Genomic DNA, 21665 nt, shown 5'->3' with positions numbered 1-21665 from the left:
CTTCATGGGCGCTAACCCTGGATCCATCTAGTCTAGCATTATTTCCCACAATATTCTGGACAGTACTTCCAGGAAGACACCAGCAGGACATGAAGGTAATGGTCTTCTCTTACTCTTGTTGTCCAACAACTGGTATTCAGTGACAAAAGACTAAATTGGACATTAGTTTAAATCTGATAGCATAGTCTAGCAACTATGTCTTTTAAAAAAGAGTAGTTGGGGACTGTGATATTTAAAGGTCAATATTCCACCCCATGCTAAGATCACAGCCTTTATCAGGGCTTGGGATCCATAGTAGAGTAAATATGAAAAAAAAGATGAAGCTGATGAACATAGATTTATAGCAATGTCAGAAGTAGCATCTAAATTATCTAATCTACTTTCTAGATTATGTGTACAAGTGAGAGCCAGAGTGAAAAAGAATAATATTGACATTCCTTCCCGTCTTGTGGCATAGCCTTCCAACCAACACCCTGGCTGAATAGAAGGGTCAGTGAGAATGACTCTTTCTCCTATCCTCATAAATATGATTACAATAAAAAAGACCAGATCACAGTATAAATCTTCTCAGTGTAAAAGAGAAACTTCTTGGACATTTTAAATTATGGCTATTCCACACAAAGGTGAAATGATATAAAAAAGGAAACTCTACAGAGTTTCAAAGAACATCTGGAAATCTTCAATTTCCTCTTAATGTCATGGCCACTAAGATAGCATAGCAAATGGTATGCTATAAAACATAGTGCTTTATGTTATCAATAATGCATTTGAACGATTATTTTAAAAACTTCTGTACACATGTGTGCACACGCACAAATGTATTACGCAGAAAACTTGAGTAACATAATAGCATGCACATAAACCAGGAATAATTAAAATTATAGTTGTCCAGATAAAGTAAAATGAAGATTTGCTGCAGAGTGTAGTTCTCAGCAAAGAAGCCCTGGTTCACAGTTAGATCACCTTTCTTCTGAAGATATACCAGAACTAGACCACTACCTTCACAGCAGGGAAAATGTAACCATAGGATTATTCCAAAAATTAAGGGCTAATAAGTGGAGTCACTCAAAAAGAAGAAAAATCTGGAATTATTTGCTATAATGAGAAAAAATGATTTCTCCTTTACGCTCATGTTTCAGTGATAAAATCCTTTTGTAAGTAACACATCAGCATTGCAGACTGCCTCACCCAGTCACCAAGCAGTCCAAATTCCCATTGTCCTACCTCCAGCGGACTTTATCTTATCTCTCCTGTATCATCTAACTTTCTTTGCCCCTTCTTATCTCCTACCTATCAGAGTTAATATAACCAAACATAGAGAACAGATGGCTCCTGAAAGCCAGCCCGAAGCTCCTGGAGCTTGCTGTGATTCTATACAGTCTTTTGGGGAGGAACATCAAACTCTCTGCCCAGACCTGATGCACTGATCCAGAAGCAGCACCAGGTATGCCCTCTTCTCACTACAGGGCTGCTCGCATGCACTCATCTGCTCAGGTGGGCAAGTGGTGGCAGCAGTGAGGAGCACCAGACACTCACCTGTCCTTCCCAGTGGGTACAATTCTTTCTGCCATCCCAAGGCCATGTCAGGTAAGGGAATGCGGGTTTTCTAGTCCATGAGGATGTGGTGGGGAGGGGGAGATGCTTGTAGTTGTGAGAGGTGCCTTCCATTGGAAGGATAAGGGCAATTAAATCATATCGCAGAGTCACTTTGGAGGCATATCATTAACAGATTTCATTCATTAAACTGCATTTTAAATGTCATTTCAGGATAAACCAGCACTGACACTTTTTTTCCCCTTTGCAAACTGAGAAGCTCTTGGGCTTAAGTATCAGAGCTGTCTTCACCAAAGAAATTACATTTCAGGAAAATATCTAAGGAGAAGCTTAACCGTGTGTATATTTGAAGAGCACTTTCATAAATATACATATCTGTCTACTTTCAGGGTTTTAAAACCACCACTGTTATGAAAGAAAGAAAGAAAAATGCATTCAAATGTGCCTAGGCTTAAGCAAGTATTTGAGTCATGCAGATTCTAGAAAGGTTTACATATCCAAGGGGTTACTGAAAGGGATTATTATCAATTACAATAATGTCAAAGCGATCCAGCAAAGTATAGCCTAGAGCTAGCAAAGGTAACGCCTTTTGCTCAAGGTTACATAGCAATTCATTTGTAGAGATGAGAATCAAAACTCCAGGTAAAAGTTTAGACACTTATTCTTATTATTTATTTATTTTTATTTATTTAGAAGGCTTCTATGCTGCCCCATTCACCGAAGCCTCAGGGAGGCTCACAATAATAAATAAATAAGGACAGAATAAAACAATATAATATGAGTCAACCTGGCCCGAAAAATAAAATAAATAAATAATATTAATAATTAAAATAGCGTTTGAATAAAAAGGGTATTATTGAATTACATTTGTACCCCAAAGGCTTGAGGGAAGTAACTACTCCAAGTCTTTTTTAATTTGTTTTTACAGTTTTGCACTTTGAAAATTTTTGAAGCTATTTTATTCTTTGGTCTGCTTGATGAAGTGTTGGAAACTATCCAGAGAGCTTTAGATATTAGGCAGCATAGAAATGAAATGAACTAAATATATCATAAAGCATAAGATCCAGAAATGTCGAGTCTAAATGATAGGTATGTTATCTATGTCCTAGCCCTTGAACTAAGAGGTCTTATAAAGGGATATTTAAGTATGGAAAACATCTTTTCTTAACAAGGTTCCAGAGCTTTTTAACAGAGGCCCGGTGGATATTTGACAGATGAAATATTTGAGCCACCTCTATGCTAAACTCTGTCTTTTTTACTAGTCCTGCTCTTGTGCCTTTTAACAGTAATGTGACACTCAGAAAATTACACAGGCCGTTTTTTTCAGACATCAGAAGAGCATGGGAAGGACAGGGAATCTCTTCTGGTCTGTTTGTGGATATCTGGCTCCAGGCAAAGCTTGGGAGCAATGCTGGAAACAGATACCATGTGCCACGTACAGCTGAATAGCAGGCTTGTAGCAGAGACAAGTAGAACACCCAGTTAGAGGGCGATTTGTCAAAAGCCATCCATCCAGGGACAAGACCAACTGGCTGTGTCCACTCAGCTGTACTTTGTGCACAGATGCTGTGGCTGCAAAGGAGGAGATCAGGGTAAGTTAACACTCAGGCAGGGCCCAAAGTGGGAAGGGATGCCATGCTATTTCTTTTCAAGCTGATATAAAACCGTGCTACTTCTTCGTACTTAATACAACTGAGTCTAGCCTTATCTCATTTTCTAACCACAGTGTGTCCCCCATGGGCAATCTACTTTACTGTGCATGCTTCATTTAGGGCTTAGATTTCTCTTTCATCACATCTCTTAGTAATGAACCCCAAATTAATTTTTCTCATGTAGCATACTGTGAGCAGCAGTGGCAAAGGAGAAAGAAACCACTGAAATGAACCACTACAGACATGCTGCTTAGGTACTGCTGGCCAGTGCAGTTTGCTGGCTATAATCTAATGGAGAAATGCTAGAGAACAATCTGCCAGGAGCACTGGATGATTCTTCGTAGCTCAGGTTGGGCAACCTCAGGCCTAGGGGCCAAATCTGGCTCACATGGAATCCAAATCAAATCCTCTGAGGTTCCTCAGATGCCAGGATACCTTCACCATTCACCAGTCATGTGGTTGTTCTCCAGCTCTTTGTACCGTTCTCTCTCACACACATTCTTAAAGGGTGAACTGCAATATGCTTAAAGGGATCCTTCATCTGCACAGCAAAGCAACAATGGTTTTTACCAACTGTTTAACAACAACAACAACAAAAATTTTCCCCACCACCACCAATACATAAAGAAGGGCTGGGGAGAAGTAGAACTGATTTTTGTGTGAAAGGATTGTGACTTCAGTTCTTGCACTGGCCACCTGTACGAGAAGCCCCATGTTCCTTAAGTATAATTTCCAATATTTGAGCACTGTTTCAAATCTGAATCCAGCTATCAGGAGCATCCCAGAAATAGGTTACCACTTCTGCAATGTCTGTTTTCCCTATAGCCAACTACTCCATCTGGAGAATGACTCCAAGTGCAATATAAGGATCTAGGTAGGCACACAGAATAAAAGCAAAGACTCTACAAGCCTGAAGTCTGTCTTGTGCTGTTCACTATACCTTTGTTCCATTTTCAGGACCGTACAGAGTATAATGAAAAAGGGATGGAAAATTCTTTTCAGTGTGAGGGACCAATTCAATTTGGAGAAGCTCTTCCATACCACATTCCAGAAGTGGGTGGGACAAAAGGGATGTGCCAAAGACACATGGGGTGGAGCAAGAAGCAAAAGGGGCAGGGTCCAAATCTTGCATAATTTCACTTAAAGCTTCTATTGCCAGTATCTAATCCTTAGAAGAACCATTTTGACCTATTACAATGGGAAAATGCAAAAGCTGGAGAGCCAGTGAAGGATCCATAGTCAGGGGAAAGGGGTCATGATCAGGAAAGGGGGCATGGTCATTTAGACAACTGTAGAAAGCCAGATTGGCTCCCAAGAGGTCCAGCTTTGACCCACAGGTTCTTAATCCCTCTGGTTCTCTGTGGTTCTCCACTTCTCCTCTACAGCCAGCACTGCCTGTCCTTGAACTAGACAATTGGTAATGGTCTGGGAACAATGGCGTCACCATAGCCTGGACTCCTTATTTCCCACTTTGTCTAAAATATACTTTGTGACTCTTCTTTAAAAAAAGTAGTCTTTTACAGATAAATTGGAAGTGACTTACTTCCATTTGCTGTACTGTTGAGCATCACACACAGAGATACATTCTATTCATTCTTGGAAAGTTCCCCTTCTTTCCCCCACAGTCTTTAAAACAGTTCAAATAATAAACAATGTACAATTATTGTAAATGTTATTATTTGCAGATGACAAATATTAAATAACCAGTAATGTTTGTTTGTTCAAGCAAACTTTGTACTGGTGTATTATGCTAGATTTTACAATTTTACTATAATTATGGTCCAATAGAAACCTGCTTCAAAATTTGGGCAAGGACCGCATAGCAAATAAACAAGTTATATAACCAGCCTTTCATGCTATTGATACCTGGCTGCTAACAGACACTAACAAGATAATTTGCTTGAATCTTGCATTGTAGCCATCTCTTCTGGTTTTGATTCATATCCATGCTATACTCTTATTGATGCTGCCTTTAAACTAAAAGTATACAAGAAATCAGTTCTTCCTTTGCAAATACTGTCCTTTCCTATGTCTGCTTCTGCTTCTAACTAAACCACCAATTTTCAGTTTTATGGTTCTATGAAGCAATGTTTTGAAATATAATGGCTGTACTAGAACCTTTCCCCAGTGTAGTAAACCCAAATTTCCCAAGCTGAAGCTCTGGCTAGCACGGAAGTGATGTAAACTGTCTCTCATACGTGCACATGCAGGACCACAGACTTCCCTTCTTGCTCTGCACTCAGCTGCAGACTTCAGAGTGCACTGGCCAGTGAATGGATTTTCCCAACAAAAAATGTATCAGCTTTCCCTAATGTAATGCAAGATATCTTGAATGACTAGATAACTCAGACTCAAAATTTATGAGCATTCAGTGCATAGCAGGAGAAATAATGGAGGCATTCTTCATGTCCCCATCCCTCCTGTTCTGCAAATTCACCTCATTCAGCCATCTATCTGTGGCCTTTCAGGGCTGGGCAAAAGGAGGCTAAAGCAGAATAGCTTGCATTCTGGCAAGCCCAGTCACCTCCCCTTCTTGCCCCACCCCTGCTCCCTTTACACCCTTCTCTGAGGTCTGTGTTCCAATCTCAGAAAAGTAGTTGGTGCAGTACTTTCCACATCCGTTGCATGCAGGAGCAGCAATCCCTAAACTGCAAGGCTGGAATTCTATTCAGAATTCCATCTAGGAGTCAACAGTATCCTGTAGCTCCTAGATGCTATTTAGGAGGCCATAGCATCAGTATAATGCCAAATCCAACTGGATCATGTCAATCAGAGTAAGTGGAAAACCAATCAGAATGACCGTAATTCAAGTCTGCACTCCAAGAGTGGATGCTAAAGAAGAAGAAATTGAAAACTTTTATGTGGGTGTTTCAGAGGAAATTCAAAACATGACATGTTGCTTGTTTGTTTGTTTGTTTTAAAGCTTTTCTAGACTGTCCCTCTACTAGCATCTCAGGATGGTTTACAACACAGTTGGGACAGTTTACAACAAACCTAGGTGATTGCAATGCAAAAATAGGAAATAAAGCAGAATCAAATGTGGTTGGAAAATTTGGCCTAGGAGTAAGAAATGAAGCAGAAGAACAACTTGTAGAATTTTGTGAAACCAACAACCTGTTCCTTGTAAGCACATACTTCAAACAACCACTCAAATGACTGTATCTATGGATGTCACCAGATGACCAATACAGAAATCAAATATGCAATTGCAGACAAAAGGTGGAGAAGCTGCTCCTAATATCAATCTCCTGCTCACTTAAGGGTTCAGTTCTCCCATCCAAGTACTAACCAGGCCTGACCCCACTTAGCTTCCAAGATTAGGCAGGACCAGGCACTTCAGGCTACATGGAAGAATCAACGCATTTTTCTCAAACTAATTTTTGGTTCCATGAAAGGATGGCATTTTAACCTTGACATCTATGTCAGAAAATACAAAGGAAAAACAAAGTACTTGAGCATATTACAATACTTTCTGTGCTTACATTTGTAATGTTGAAGAAAGGACATTTCAGTGAGTTAAAAGCAAATGTGAATTCTGAAATGCAAACAGGATCAGAGATGGGGAGTAACCTTCATTACTGAGGGAAAGCTGTGGTATAGTCAGTCACAGCATTATGGAACACAGCACTGAAAAGGCTAGCAAGAGGTCATGAATTGTCACAATTCTTTTTAGATTCCCTTCAGACAGCTTTCCCTTTTCTTTATTCACATGTTGCCAAGGTTGCCAGAAAGATTAAAATCATCATGAACAGCCGACTATGCAGAAATGAAACAACATATATATGTGTATCCTCAGTTGATTCTGATACTCCCATAAACTGACAAGGTGCAGGTAGGCAAAAGTTATCATTCTACCAGGCTGGTGTTAAAGAAGAGATCAGTATATTTTGATCAGAGAGTTGCTTCACATGGACAGAAATGGGCCAATGCTCACTCATGACATTCTGTTTCCCACCCTGGCATAGAAACAGGTGTACAAGTTTTCAGTTAAGTGGTACCCTTTCTTAATTAAACAGCTGGAAATGTTATGGTTCTCCTGAAGTTTTGCACATTCTGTCTGCTTAAATAAATGTATAAAAGGAAAAACAGTGTTTAAAGATTTCCACGGCACCTTCTAAAAAGCAATGCATACATTTCCAAAAAATCTTCCATCAGGCTTCTCCCTTTTATTTAATAATGGGTTTCCTGATTTTTCTGCAAAACCAACCCATGGAATTATGCACGTAGCAGTGGTTGATACCCAGAACAATAGGTATAGTGGTGGTGAGGTGGTCCTCGGCTTTTAGAATACTGGGAATGGCGAGTGCCATTATGGGTCCGCTCCATAACTTCCCCAATGTGGAGTTGGATTCCAGATATTCAAGGCTACCACTACCACCATAGCTGAGCATTGCCCATGCTGGCTGGGGGTGATGGGAGTTGAAGTCCAAAACAACTAGAAGATACCAGACAGGGAAGACTTATGTGTATTGTAAACCCTGCCCATAACTCGTTCCCTTTTTTTCCTCATTTCCTATTTTTGCCAGCAGTCCTCTAGTGGAACTTAGTGAAGAACCCCAAGGCATCACAAGGACTTCAGGGGTCTGACCCTATTTGTACATCAAATCTCCAGTGCAAGGGAAGCTTCATGGATCATCGCCATAAGCACGATTCCTGTCTATGAACTGTGCCATGCAAAAAACTGCAGGGCCTTTATAAATCAATCCAGGGAAAAGCAATTGCATCAAGGAGAAGCACAATCACTTACTTCTTTGTGCTCTGCATTTTTGTTCTACTAGTCTATTATTTCTTGCTTAGGAGAATCTGCAAAACAATGGATAATGAAGAAAAGATTGGAGTCCCTCTTCTCCCAATCAAACCATAATAATTGTCATTTCTTTGTGTTGGTGGCATGCTCTAGGGCCTCATAAGTATAGCTCATTACTTAATGCTGCTTAATTAGGCAATCGAGAGCTAGTCATATCTACTTTCAGGTGGCTTTGTCTATTAGTCCAGGACATTATATGTGCCTATTCTTGATGGATGGAGAGCAGAATGTAGCACTTAACAAAACACCTCCACTGCTCGTTTTCAATCAGGTTACAACAGGGTTGTATCAATCCCTCTGATGAGTGAAATTTTTTAAAAAGCCAATGGTTCTGCAGCTGCCTAATTAGATTAATGCAATGCATTAGGCAACAAAGGAAAGCAATGTGTTGCTGGATCACACATTAGGTATTGTCTTATCCTTTGTTTATGTGACTGTGGCTATAATCCGGAGATTAACTGAAAAGAAGGGACTGTTAACTGTATCATTCCCTGATATTTTGATGTTCCCTAATATTCCTATGGTGAATAGTCTCCTTCCACCCCATGTTTCCCAGGGGGGTGAGGATAGAGTGAGGAGTACATGCATCACCTACCATTCAGTCAAGGAAGTGGATGAGCAGGTGAAGGAGTGCCTTAACCTCTCCTCTCAGCAGATGGTACATAGTTTGGCAAAGGAGACACTGGACAAATATGAGTGATGCTCTTGACTGAAACCAATACTTCACCTGCCCCTTTCTCTTCTCTTCTCTTTCCATGCTCTTGTATGTTCCATGTTTTAGTCTCCTCCTAGCACTATATGAAGTCGGTGCAGGTTCAGGATCATTGCTGTGCTATTCTGGTAGACTTCCAACTGGGTTTTTGCATTCTCCTTTACCCATAATCTGGTTCATATACCTCTTAATGTTGCATCTCAGCCAAGAATACATGACAACCAGAGCAGCTGGATGGGTCTAATAAAAAGCTCACTGTCAACTCACTACCTTCATTCCAGTAGATATTCCTTCCTCTCTGCTGCTCACTTTCTCATGCACCCTTTCCCAACGTGCTACCACACATGTCTGTGGCATCATGCATGCGGATACTAAAACCGCATCAGCAGAACTAATTTTCTTAGCCTTCTCCAGTTAAGTACTGCTTTCTTTCCTAACAGAGATATATTTGGTTGTCGAAAGTCCATGTAATCGGTTTTGCCCGTGTGAATGGGTTTCACTTTGCTTGCTTGGGAAATTAGTGCAATGGTGCTCTGGTTGCTGCACTCTTTTGCATATCATTCCTTTTAGACTAGAATGAATATTGAACATTTCCAGTCTGTGGTCCATTGTTTTTCTTTCCATATTTGTGGACATATTCTTGTTAGGATTTGGACTGATTCAGCCTCTGTAGCTTGGCATCCTTCTTGGGTACCCTATCTCTTCTGCATGCTTTATTCCTTCCAAGTGCTTTCAGAGCAGCTTTCACTTTGCTCTTTCCAAGGTTTTTCCTTCTAAGATTCCTTTTCAAAGGATTCATTCATCATTTTATCCCTTTCGTACAGTTTTTCCATATATTGTTTCCACCTTCTTTTCATTTTATCTTGGTTAGATAATATGTTCCTCTGCTGGTCTTTCAGCAGTCCTAATCTAGGTTTGAATTTCCCTTTGATTCCTTTGATCTTCTGGAAAGAGGTCTCTTGTTCTTTCCTCTTTTGGTGTTCTCTTTTATTTCTTTGCACTGGCCATTCTAATGGTACTTTTTGTCTCAATGTGATAGTTGCTGAAAGCCTGCATTCAGAATTCTGACCCTATTCCCTCACCTTCTACTTTTGCTTCTAGCCTGTCCTTAGTAATTCTTAGTGTTTCTTCTGACATCCATCTAGGCTTTTTCTTTCTTGTTCCTACAGAAATTGTCTTTTTGCATTCTTTCTTCACATCATCTCTGCTTTCGGTCTACAGCTTCACAGTCAGTTGAGTTTAGTCAGTGCTTTTTTTGTAAAAAAAAAAAAAAAGTGCCAGAACTCACATCTTGGGGTCTCACTTTTACACTAAAAAAGATTTTCAATTCACCAACTTTTTTTGAAATGAAGAACTTATTTACCTTTTGCACGTAGTCAGTCACTCTACACACACATAAACATAATGGTCACCGCCGGCAGTAAGCACTCAGCGTGCGACCACACGACCAATCCCAAGCCGAGCAGCATCCCAAGCCGAGCAGTGCCCTCACAACCAGCGCAGACACACAAGCAGCCCACATGCACTATTTTAATGATTTTTGCCACTGACCTGCTACGCCCGAAAGGGCGATTCAAAATCACTTGGAAAAATCCATCGAAAAAAGGTGCTGGAACGCTGTTCCAGTGCATTCTATGATAAAAAAAAGCCCTGAGTTCAGTAATGCAAAGTCTTTGCGTAGACTTTAAATTCCTCAGGAATGTTACTTCAGTTGTATTTTGGCACTATGCTTCTGTTGGTGAGCTTTTCCAGCTTTATTCTGATTTTGGAGATTAATAGTCCATGGTCACTTCCACAATCTGCTTCCAGCAGTAGCCACTTACTATTTTTCTGTATCTTGCCTCAGTATCAGAGCTACTCCATTTCTTCTGGATTTGACATTTCCAGAGTAAAACACTTGGTGTTTATCTGAATAAAAATCTCCCATCCTACTCCACTGCAATTCCAGTTCCATTTCTTGCTTTATAGTGTCCAGTCTGCTTTGATACAGACTTCGCATGTTCCATGTTCCAAATGTAGATGTTTTGCAGCATCGGACTTTTATTTACATTTTCATTTCTCATTAGAGCACAAGTTATTAACTTCCATAATATTGTGAACGCTCCACTTTTTGGAAGGAGAGGCAGGATGTCACGCATCACAATTGCTTTTATGGCATAAGACTGCCTGGTTTGATGAAGAACTCCTAAAGTTGGAAGGAATGGCCATTTTGAGGAAGTAGCTGACATTTCAGTACCACATGAAATGTGTTGGCAAAAGCCTTCTCTCCTTTTTCTTGATGTTCATGAGTCAAAACCCCTTGATTGCTGTCTGTCTAGACATGCTCTCTTAAATCCAGTGAAAGGTTGAAAAGACCACAAATGCTACTGCCAGATGCCATTGTGTACAGTGACCTCCTCCCAGCCATTTCCAGCCATTTCCATTTTGTAAAAATAGGCATTATTATCTGGGACGAATGATCACCAACTTTTGTCCGATATGATACTCTAGGATATAAATGGAACTTATACAGTTGCTTTACATCAGGTGTTTGCTTGCAAATTTATTACGTTGAATACAGTTATATTATAGATGAACGGCTTGCAGCTGAATCACTGCAACTGAAGCTTGAGGCCACTCCTGACCACTGAAGTAGAAATGGCTGAAACTTCAGCCTTCTTTGGTATTATTAATGGCATCTGGTGTGCCTTTCTCTTTGGTGGCTGAATGTCTGGCACTGACATGATAGGGGAAATGATGGAGAGTCCAGGAACCCACAGGGATGTTGTTGTTACTGATGTTGTTATACTGAATTCCAGCTTTGAATGGTGAGCACCAAGAGGAGAAGTACTGAACCACGTGGTTACAGCAGTTGTCATTTTCCCTAAAAGTCTTCAGTTGCCATCAACTTAGCAATGTCCAAAGCACACAAGCATATCAAATTCTGTGGTTTCTGTGGTTGTCTCATGCACACACACACACACACTAAAAATGTGTGCCAAGTGGGAATTAAGAATTCACCTAGAAAGGTTGAAGGGTGTTGCTTTAAATTATCAGTTTTCAGGGGAAACATGCAATTTAATAATGAATTATTGCACACCCACAAATGCATAGTCAAGCACATAATTATCTTTCTTCACCAGGTGCTATTTCTGACAATCTGACTTGTGACACATTTCTGGGGCTGGAATTTTACACTTCTTTACACTCTAGAGACAGAACATCTCATTTTTCAACCTCATATAATCCTTTATTTCCCTAAAGCAGGCCATTGCACTAGTCACTGCACCGTGCTGCACCATAATAGCCTTGGTCCTTAGGTATTATTCAGTCTTTCTTTTCTGAGATTTTTCATGGGGGTTGAAATGAACTTTATGCTTCTGCATTAGCAAGATGCTATCTTAGAGATGAAAACAGCTTCCCTGGTCTGTACATCTGCACTCAGTTCTCAGAAACGGAGCCACAGAAAGTGTGTTTTTAAATGACAACCCATTCACTCCACAACGAACGATGGTTATCTCTTTGTGTTTGAGAAAACACTATGAATTTGTAACTGTACCAAGGTTTTCTCAGTCGCTCATCAAACTGTCATTGACTCTGAGAGTTGAAGGTCCTTCCACTCCTGTAAGTTGATTGTCTCAATACTTTCTCTTTTACCTCAAGTTTGGATAGCCTAAAGGAGCCCTTCTGCAGTAAATCAAGCACGTTCCCATGCCTTCAAGTTCATACCTGAGTGATCTTGCAGCTTATTGCCAAATTGCGGAGGCTCCTTTTAATGCTTGAGCTACAGGCAGAGGATCCATTTCTTCCATTCTGTCAAGGGAGATAGCCACAAAGCAGTTTAATAAGGCAGAGGAATGAAGCGTGAATAATAGATATTTCAGAGAACTGTGAGGTAATTTGAACTAGCTTTTTCAGAAATCTAAATTTGCCAATGGAAAAGATGTCACCACAGAGATAGAGCAAATGGCTACAATTGCAATAGTGATGGCAACTATATTTTCTAGAGTGGCAATAAAGAGATTTGCAACTGCATAGTGGTTCAAACCTGCCACACTTTTTAGTAAGAATTTACATATCACTAAATGGGCTCAGGTAAGATAGAGAAGCAGTCTCTTTTTCTCTCTAACCCACCTCTTTCCCTCTCTTTCTTTCTTTGTCTTTCCCAAGGCCTGCCCTGGCTGTGCATCCCTCAAACTGTCTATCATGCTTGAGTTGATGTCTTACTTTCGCTTATTTTACAAATTGTGGTGAATTATAGATGTCTCTTCAAAACACATTGGTCCTCTCATGGTTTCTCTGACTTGTAATGGAGGAGCAACCTGCTTGGTTTTACTGCTCTTGTTCTCATGTTCTTTCTCTATTTATCATAGAATGGATTTTAAATTGCATCATATGTAGTTTTACGGAAACTATTTGGAAATCCTTCAGTGTCAAGAGATACAGAAGTGGCTTGAACAAATAAAGGAATTAATAAATGTAGGACCTGTACCTTCATCTAAAATTAGATTTCTGGCTGGCATGCATTGAAAAAATTAAATATTGTCTCTACAATATAACTGAGAGTTATATTATACCTGTTAGAAAGTAGGGAAATCTATTTAAAAGGTCTGCATAAACAGAAATGATTATCCCTCTGCCAATAATAAGGTAGTGTTAGCTCAGTTAGGAAGGACATTGCAGAGAAAAGCAAAGTTAAACTATAACCACAACTATGAGAGATAAAGTCATTAAATAGAGCAGGGTATTTAAGGTTTGTGCAGTTTGGTTAAGCTAGCTAGCTATGTCTGATGTTTAACAAAATCAGTAGAACCGTAGACAGAATAGCACTTACTTCTTCTGTACACATGCTCCAACATAGCAGTCATTGTGATTGGTTAATGGTTTTAACCAATAGAGTTGCTATGCATCTCTTGGATAAATAGAAGTACCAGCATGGACCTCAGGATTCTTTTAGTTTACTCTGCCCAAGTATGTTGTGTGTTTATTTTTAATAAAACATTCTTTTATAGTACTCAGTTCCAGTTTATGATCTGGTTCCCTGACAGAACCCCAATTTGGTTCATATAAATTTCTCAGTCACCTACCATGGAAAAGGCTTTCTGCTTTTTTATTGCAAATTGTGTTTCTTCTAACAATGGAACTTGGTGAAGAGACTCATCCAATGAATTAAATGGAGCTTATCCATTTATGGTGAATCCCTGTAACCAGCCACAATTTTAGGGTGAAAATGGGCTAAACTACCTGGGAAAAGGCCTTATATAAGTTTCTTCCCAAATTTCATGAACATCATGACTCTTGGTAATCTTGTGAATTTTACCCATTAGTTTAGACTCCTATCCTTCTGCAAGATTTTAGGTCCTTGGGTCCCCAAAGGCTTACCTTTCTCCTTTTAGTTCTGTGAGAAAGGGCAGGATGTGCTGAGAGAATGGGGCTTCCCTCTTGGACAAGCTGTTAACCAGATATTTGGACGGCAGAAGAGGCCAGGTGGTACAAAGGAAGCAGCAGGTAACCGAAGGTATCAACTTCAGAAGCCAGACAGCCACAGTGACAACTACCAGATTCCTCTTCTTCAAACAAGAGCTGAAAGAACTAGTTAGCAGATGAAAGCAGTTCTTTGACGAGCCATTACTATTTGCAATTGCTTGTGTGGCTACACTGATGTATCGTAGCACATTATTGTGCAATGTGAAAACACAGGTACCTTTCAACAAGTTTGCAGTCTAAAAACAGTCATAGATAAAGTGGTAAGAAATCAGTAGAAATATGAGAGAAAGGGAGAAGCAAGGGTGAGGCAGGATAAATGCAAATACAATTTTTCTTCCTTTCTGTTGGAGATAGACAAGCATGAAGGTGCTTGAACATGGAGTCATGAAATTCATTGTATAGCACTGAGTTTGTCACTATGCTCAATCTAAACAGCGTTGGATTTTCTCATTCTCTCTCTCCCTCTGTCCACCACATGCACACTCCTCTTGATGTCCTCATGAGTTAAGTGTTTGCACCAGTCATTATTTCTCAGTGTTTGATTCAGAGTTTGTAGGCTTACCTGAGGGCTCTGATTGTCTGGACATGTGACCCTCCAAGGCTCTTTCTTCTTTCTTTCTTTCTTTCTTTCTTTCTTTCTTTCTTTCTTTCGTACACACATCAAGAGTTGCAAGAAGAATAAGTTGTTTGTGATTAGCAAACCATGGCTTGTTAATGTGACTAAGTAAGTTATTTTCTAATAATCAGTGCAGGTTAACAGATTAGCTTTCTGACATAAACTAAGATCTAAATATTAAATCCTCCCACTTTAACAGATTACTGTTCACTCTTCATTCAAAAATAAGGTCAGCCCCATAAACTTCTAAAATGCTGCATAAAGTCTTTGAAAATATGTTTGGAGAATGTTTAAAAAATACTGTTTAATACACAAATTTAATCTTAATTAAGTAATCGCCATCTTTTCAAGTCACTAGATATTTCCATCAATGTGCCACTTATATTTAGTTTAACCCTTTATAAGATTCCTCTAGGCACCAACCCACTAAGATACTTCTTAATCACTTCTGGGCACCAAGGACGTTGCCATTTAGTAACTACTTCAGTTTTCTTGGCACATGCATTAATTCAAATTTTGACCAATTAACAATACTACCCAAAAGTGCATCATAGGTATCAATTCATCTAACTGATTTTAACCTACTGATACATACCATCAAATTACCTACATATAAAATTGCATATTTTATATTCAAATATAATATTGTATATTATATTTTATATTCACTCTGCTCATGCACAAAACTGCAAATATTTCTGTTCTCTCTAATTGCACATGCCCGAAATTTCAAGCACAATTAAATGTCAATGGAGGTAGAGGAGGGCCCTGCTTGTGCCCCACTCCAATGCAAAGAAAATTTTTTGAAAGAATTCCATTTGTCATCAGCTGTGACAGGAAAAAGATATAAAATATGAATCTGTCTTACAGAGTCCTGCAGAAATGGACATGAAAGCTATTCCTGAATTGGCACAGTATAAGCAGGATTCTGATGAGCAGCATGTGATCATTTTGTCTGAGCCGCATACCTTAGCAGCTCAGATCATCAATTTATACACTGCTGAGTGATGGCAGGATGAGATCAGTTATTATAATATTATTATTGTGTCATTGCATTTGTAGCCCATTTTTCTTCATCTTGCAAGGAACCAAAGGCAACACAGAAAGTTCTTCCCTCCATTTTATCCTCACAACAAGGTTAGGCTGAAAGTCAATGACTGGCCCAAATTCATGTAGTGAGCTTTATGGCCATGTGGAGACCAGAACACAGGTTTCCTGAGCCCCCATCCAACACCCTTAGCAACTTTACTTCACCAGCTCTTTATCTTCTAGATTAACCCCCCACCCCATTAGTTATGATCAGAAAAGGGAAATGGCTGGTTTGCAGACAAAGCCAAATTCTTTATTCCGTAAATTCCATAATACTCAGCTTCTCCACCATCTTTTCAACGGTGTGATGTGAAATGGTTTTGCAACCCACTAACATTCTTCTTGTGGCCCCTCTCCAATATGGCAATGGAGCTCCAAGGCTCCTGTTCTTACTAGCTGGTGGGATTGCCACCTGCTGATTCAACTCTCCCAATGGGACAAATGCTACACCAAGGCTCTCCGAAGCAGCCATTCACCCACTGTTTCACTGCGAAGGGATCCTCCAAGCAAACAGAGTGCAGCTACACACCCCATGTTGGTTAGAGGAAGCAGCCAGCTGGGTTCTTCACTGAGTGGGTTAGAGCCAAATGCCTGGCTTTGAGAAAGGCTATTCTTAGAGCCAGGCATTGTGACAGCAGCATTCCAGAAGATTTCTTATACTTCCTGGCTTGCTCGAAATCCTTTTCACTGCATGAAAGCATTATTAGACATCCTGACATGAATTTTTATGCAAAGATAGTTTTAATTGGAATTAGAAAAAAAACCAAGCTTCTGTTTATTAATATTTATCTCACACCTTTACACCATATACACAAAATCAAAACCATCTGGAAAATACTCAATATAGGAATGATAGAACTTTTAGCTTCTTAGTTTGTTAAGAGAAGATTTTAATGCATCAACATTAGCCTCTAATAACTGGCAATGAATACAGAATCTGCTTTCATGAGGCACTCTAAAGACATTTACATACATTACTTTGGAGCTTGCTTGATGCTTCTTTCTGGAAGATTCCTGAGTAGCTTAAATGGCAGTGTACCTTTAGATAAATTGAGAATTTATATTTATCTCCTCCTATTGAAATGATACAATTGACTTTTTATAAGGGTTCAGTCCTGTGAATTATTTGTTGTAAGCCGCCCCGAGGCTTTGGCGAATGGGGCGGCATAAAAATGTTTTAATAAAATAAATAAATAAATAAATAAATTACTGCCTTGATGAATGGAAATCCCTGAACTCAGAGGCTTCCAAACATCCTGTGCAAGGTGAAAGGAGTGGCAGACATGATCTTCTCTTTTTACCATGCATTTTTTTATTTTAATTTTTTTTGCTCTACAGGGTTTTTTGTTCATCCAGCTGGAGAACTTCAGAGAGTAATGAAAGGAGGCTGGCAAAGGTGCAGGTTAACTTGTGTTCTGGCCGTTCCAGTCTCCCGTTCTCCTGCTGAAATCTCTGTTTCCCCCTCTCTGAGGATGATTTTATGACTTCAGAAGGCAACCAGCTAAGTTTTTTCTATTCCAGCTGTGAAGGTGTGTACAAGGGGAAATCCTTAGATTGTTTGGCCCCCAGATGATGCCTGGGAATAGAATTGCTCCCTCTATCTTCCATGTAGTAAGTCACCATTTAAATATTGATATAAAATGTGATATAACTGGATAGTGGTATAAATAAAGTAACTTTCCACTGAACTTTTTAACTGCCAGGGAATGAAATCTTTATTAAGGATATTTTTATTCTCAACCAAAAAATGAAATGGTCCTCAAATTTAGAAGGTAACATCTCAGATTTTTTTTTTAAATTCCCAGGAAGAATTAAATACTCAATTAGAACTCTCCACTGCCAAAAATGGACTAGTAATACTACCTACCCATGAAGATTTTTTCAAATTTCCTTTGGAGAACTTAACAGCAGAACAAGGTTAGTAGACATCAACATTCAATTGAATGCATGTGAAGGTTTGATACAGATTCTGTCTTTCTCAGATATCAGTTACAGACCTGTTATATACATGAAAAAGTTTAACTCCTTTCAGGGTCTTATTGTCTGTTGAAGAATTATGATAGAGTCTTTCTGAAGGATAAGGAGATAAAAGCTGTAAAAGATGTATGGGTTCTACTTTTGAATGCTTTACTTGCTAATTGTAGCCAAAATGTCTGGAGAATTATGTCCAAAGCACTGGGTAGTTATTCAGAAAGTCCAGTAAATCATAGTTCAGCAAAATCCAGGAAATCAATTTTATGCTATAATCATTCATCAAATTCTGGGGTGGATATTAAACTAAAAGATTTTTGATAATTTATCTTCCTTTTTGACAGTTTATATGCCCTTTTCTGTTAAGGAATAGAGCAAATTATTCTGTTAAGAAATGGGAAAGCACCTGTTCCTGGTCCTTGATTGCATTCCCCAGAGATAATCTAATCAATTTTATTTATGTTTATTAGTGTATTGGAGATTATTCCCATTTTTTGGGAAACATTTCCATACTTTAAAGGGAGGTGTGGTCTAATCCATCTAATTATTGACCAATTCATTCATCAGCAGATGTGAGACAAATCTTCAGCCCACCTGTTTAAAATATGCATACTCACACACAAAACTCAAAGTTGAATTTAATATTGTGGCCAGAAAAGAAGTTGGTTTTAGATCTGGTTAGTCTGCCCTTGATCATGGCATGATATTATTGCACTTAGTTGAAAAATATTCTCACAGACCCAGTCAGAAACATTTTGTAGCCTCTATAGACCTTAAAGCAGTATTGATCTCATCCCTAAAAACTTGTTATGGGACGAATTCAAAATACTTCAATAAATAATAGGATACCTTGTTTTGATTAAACAATTTCATTCTGTGATTTCTCTGAAAGTCAAGTGCAGCCAGATGGAATATTAAATGAGACTTTCTTTCCTCAAAGTGTGAGATGACCATATATTAGCATCCTCCTGATTTAATCTATTCATGAATGACCTAGCTCCTTTTCTAAAATCACATACGTGCATGCACTCACTTTGTACTGTTGTATTTTATCTTATACTGTTGTCACACCTCTGGACTGATCTGGTTGTGGTTGCTGTGTGTTTATTGTTGCCATTTTACCCAATGTATTGTTTTTATTTGATTTTATATATTATTGTTTATTATATATTGCTGATTATTGTATTGTGTGTTGTATATCTGGCTGCTGGACAGTATAAAAATGAATAAATGAATGAATACACAGCTTTCATCAATGTTGTATGCAGATGACAGTTTTACTGAAACACTGAGGTGGAGATTATATCATTTGTTGAAGAGTTTACCTGTTTTTGTGAAATTTATCCCCTAAGGATAAATTAGATCAAAGCATAGAAAATTACATGGCTGGGTTCTCAGTGGGAATCCAATTGAACAAGTGTCTCATTATAAATATCTTGGCAGTCATTTTCATCATACTTTAAAATTAAGTCTCCAAATATCTTCCACACTTTAACAACTCACCAACTCTTGGAAGATTTTATTTCTCCAAATTGTGGTTGATTAGTACATAAGACTGGCACCAAGATTATTACCCAGCTTTTACCCAGGGAAGCCATTTGGACACAGGGCATAAAAATGAAGTTGGAAGATTTCTTAGAAAGTTCCTGGGGTCCCTAGAGGTGTAGCTATTTTCTTTGCAGCATTCATTGTTATTTAATGTCTGGTTATCCTGGTAAATTTTTGTAAGTAGTTCAAACAGGAGCGGAAAGGGGAGGGGGAACCTTTGCTGTTGGAGATCTTTTTCTGTTTGAAGCTGAGCTCAAAAGGCACCTTCTCCTGCACACAGGTTGCCTTTATCCATCCATTCTCCAATTGCTTCATGGAACTGTTCATTTCACCGTGCTCAATGGCAAGGCTAACCCTGATCTAGAAAGTGAAGATAGTTGAAAACCACATGGTATATAGCAGTCCTGCAATTGCCTCCAAACATTAAATATTGTTTGCATTAAATATAATGCATGACCAGATTAATTCCCCAAACACAGATGGGAAAACTACTGGCCATTGAATTCCAATTTGGGAAAGGTCTTGGGGCTGCATTTCAACTGTGGGAAGGGTGCTGGCTAGATATAGGAACCGGAGAAGCATGATTTCTCCATGATGCCCTCCTGAAAGGCTTTCTTCAGTGCTCACCAGGGGAACCCCAGCTTCTATCTCCAGTCAAGTGATCCAAGATAAGAGTGAAGAATATCTGCACTATTGGAGGAAGAAGAGGCAGAACCTAAGAACCTAACTTGTTGGCCAGAGGCTCTCCATCTCTTTTATACAGAGTAAACAGTGCTAATAGTGGTGATCTAGTCTCTGAAATTAAGTGTTGATCAAAGATGCACATAGAGTTTCAGATTATGTTCTAGGTAATTATGCTACACATCAGATCATACTGTAAGTAAATGCAGATAATTACTAAATGGATAACAGCTTGAAAATTCTTCTTATGAGATCTCTCATTTCTCTGTTCATACCCTTTTAATCCAAAGGCCAGTATAATTACATTCTCCCATTTCCCACTCCCATTTTATTCTGGTTCAAAAAGGAAATGAAATTAGGCATAAGTTGAATCATAGAAAGCTTATAGCCTTTGCTACCATTTCCTCAAAGACATAACACTGATACACCAATGATAATTACCTTTTGTATTTTGATTGGAAAATGTACTAGGAGGGTGAACTCTTCTTCTTGAAATGTGGAGCGAACAAGTGGGCTGAAAACTTTGTTGTCCCTTTCCTTTGATAAATTAAACCTGTACTCTTGAGTGTCCTGTTCACAGACTGCAAAATGGAAGAGAAGCTCAAATGGTATAGAAAGAAACAATCTTTGCCATGTGAAGGCTATAACCATTAGAGAAATCTGATCACAGCACCAGTTTATAGTCTATAGAAAATTGTGATGCAAGTATAAAATTATAGTTTTAACTTCTGTACAATTAGAACATCATCTCTATACCTCCTATAGAGCTTCTGCTATTCGAAGGTATAGAAATAAATAATGTTGCTATTTATTTTCTTTCAGGCAATATCTCAGAAGCCCATGGTGAAAGGAACTTGGATATTCTGGTTGTCTGACAGCAAAAACCATGGAAGGAATATTTTGTACAAATCTGTTATTATCACCTTTGGATCTCATGCAAATAAGCTTCAGACAGCAACAAAACATAGACAGATTCAGGAGCAGAACTTGACAAGAAGCTGAGGTCCAGAGCAGTATCTTTAGAAGAGCAACATAACAAATCAGTGATGACTTAGATTTTATACCCCATAATTTGAACACTTCCAAAAGTAGATGCCAAGCATTATTTGGGAACTGGCTCATGTACAGACTACATCTTGCTCTGTATTTACCCATCATTAAATAAGTATTAACTCCAAGAAATATGTGACTCCACCCTATTGTAATATTTGGCCATGAATTTTGCTTTTTTTGGTATCTGGCTGCTTGAATTGCAGCAGATCTCAGTCACTCAGCAAGCAAAGCAGTCTTTAAACCTCCAGAACAGAAATGGAACTTTTGCTGTAGCTACCTGACCTGTGGTGTCCATGGCCTATTAGCTTCCAGGGATGTCAGGGATGTGGTGTCTAGACCATTGTAGAATACTATGTGTTATACCTATAGAACATTTTAAATATTGTATCTTATGCTAAATTTCTTTCAGTGTGTTACATTTGTCAGCATGTGTTCCTAAGTGCAATATTAGTGATAAATCTTCCTAGAGATTGCACTTTTTACTAAGATGAACCAAAATGTCTCTGAAAAAATGAG

The 21665-nt window shown here is 38.9% G+C and overlaps 1 long non-coding RNA gene across 1 annotated transcript; it reads left to right on the top strand.

Moving 5' to 3' along the window:
- Positions 1 to 3079: 3079 nt before the first annotated feature.
- On the top strand, positions 3080 to 21191 carry LOC123021534. The gene is made up of 3 exons (XR_006414335.1): positions 3080 to 3146; positions 17702 to 17813; positions 20919 to 21191. It is a non-coding gene; the product is annotated as an uncharacterized LOC123021534 (long non-coding RNA).
- Positions 21192 to 21665: the final 474 nt, after the last annotated feature.

This window comes from Varanus komodoensis, unplaced genomic scaffold, assembly GCF_004798865.1.
Source record: "Varanus komodoensis strain SLA01 unplaced genomic scaffold, ASM479886v1 scaffold17, whole genome shotgun sequence".
NCBI classification, from domain to species: domain Eukaryota; kingdom Metazoa; phylum Chordata; class Lepidosauria; order Squamata; family Varanidae; genus Varanus; species Varanus komodoensis.
This window is presented reverse-complemented; position numbering and strand designations above follow the sequence as displayed.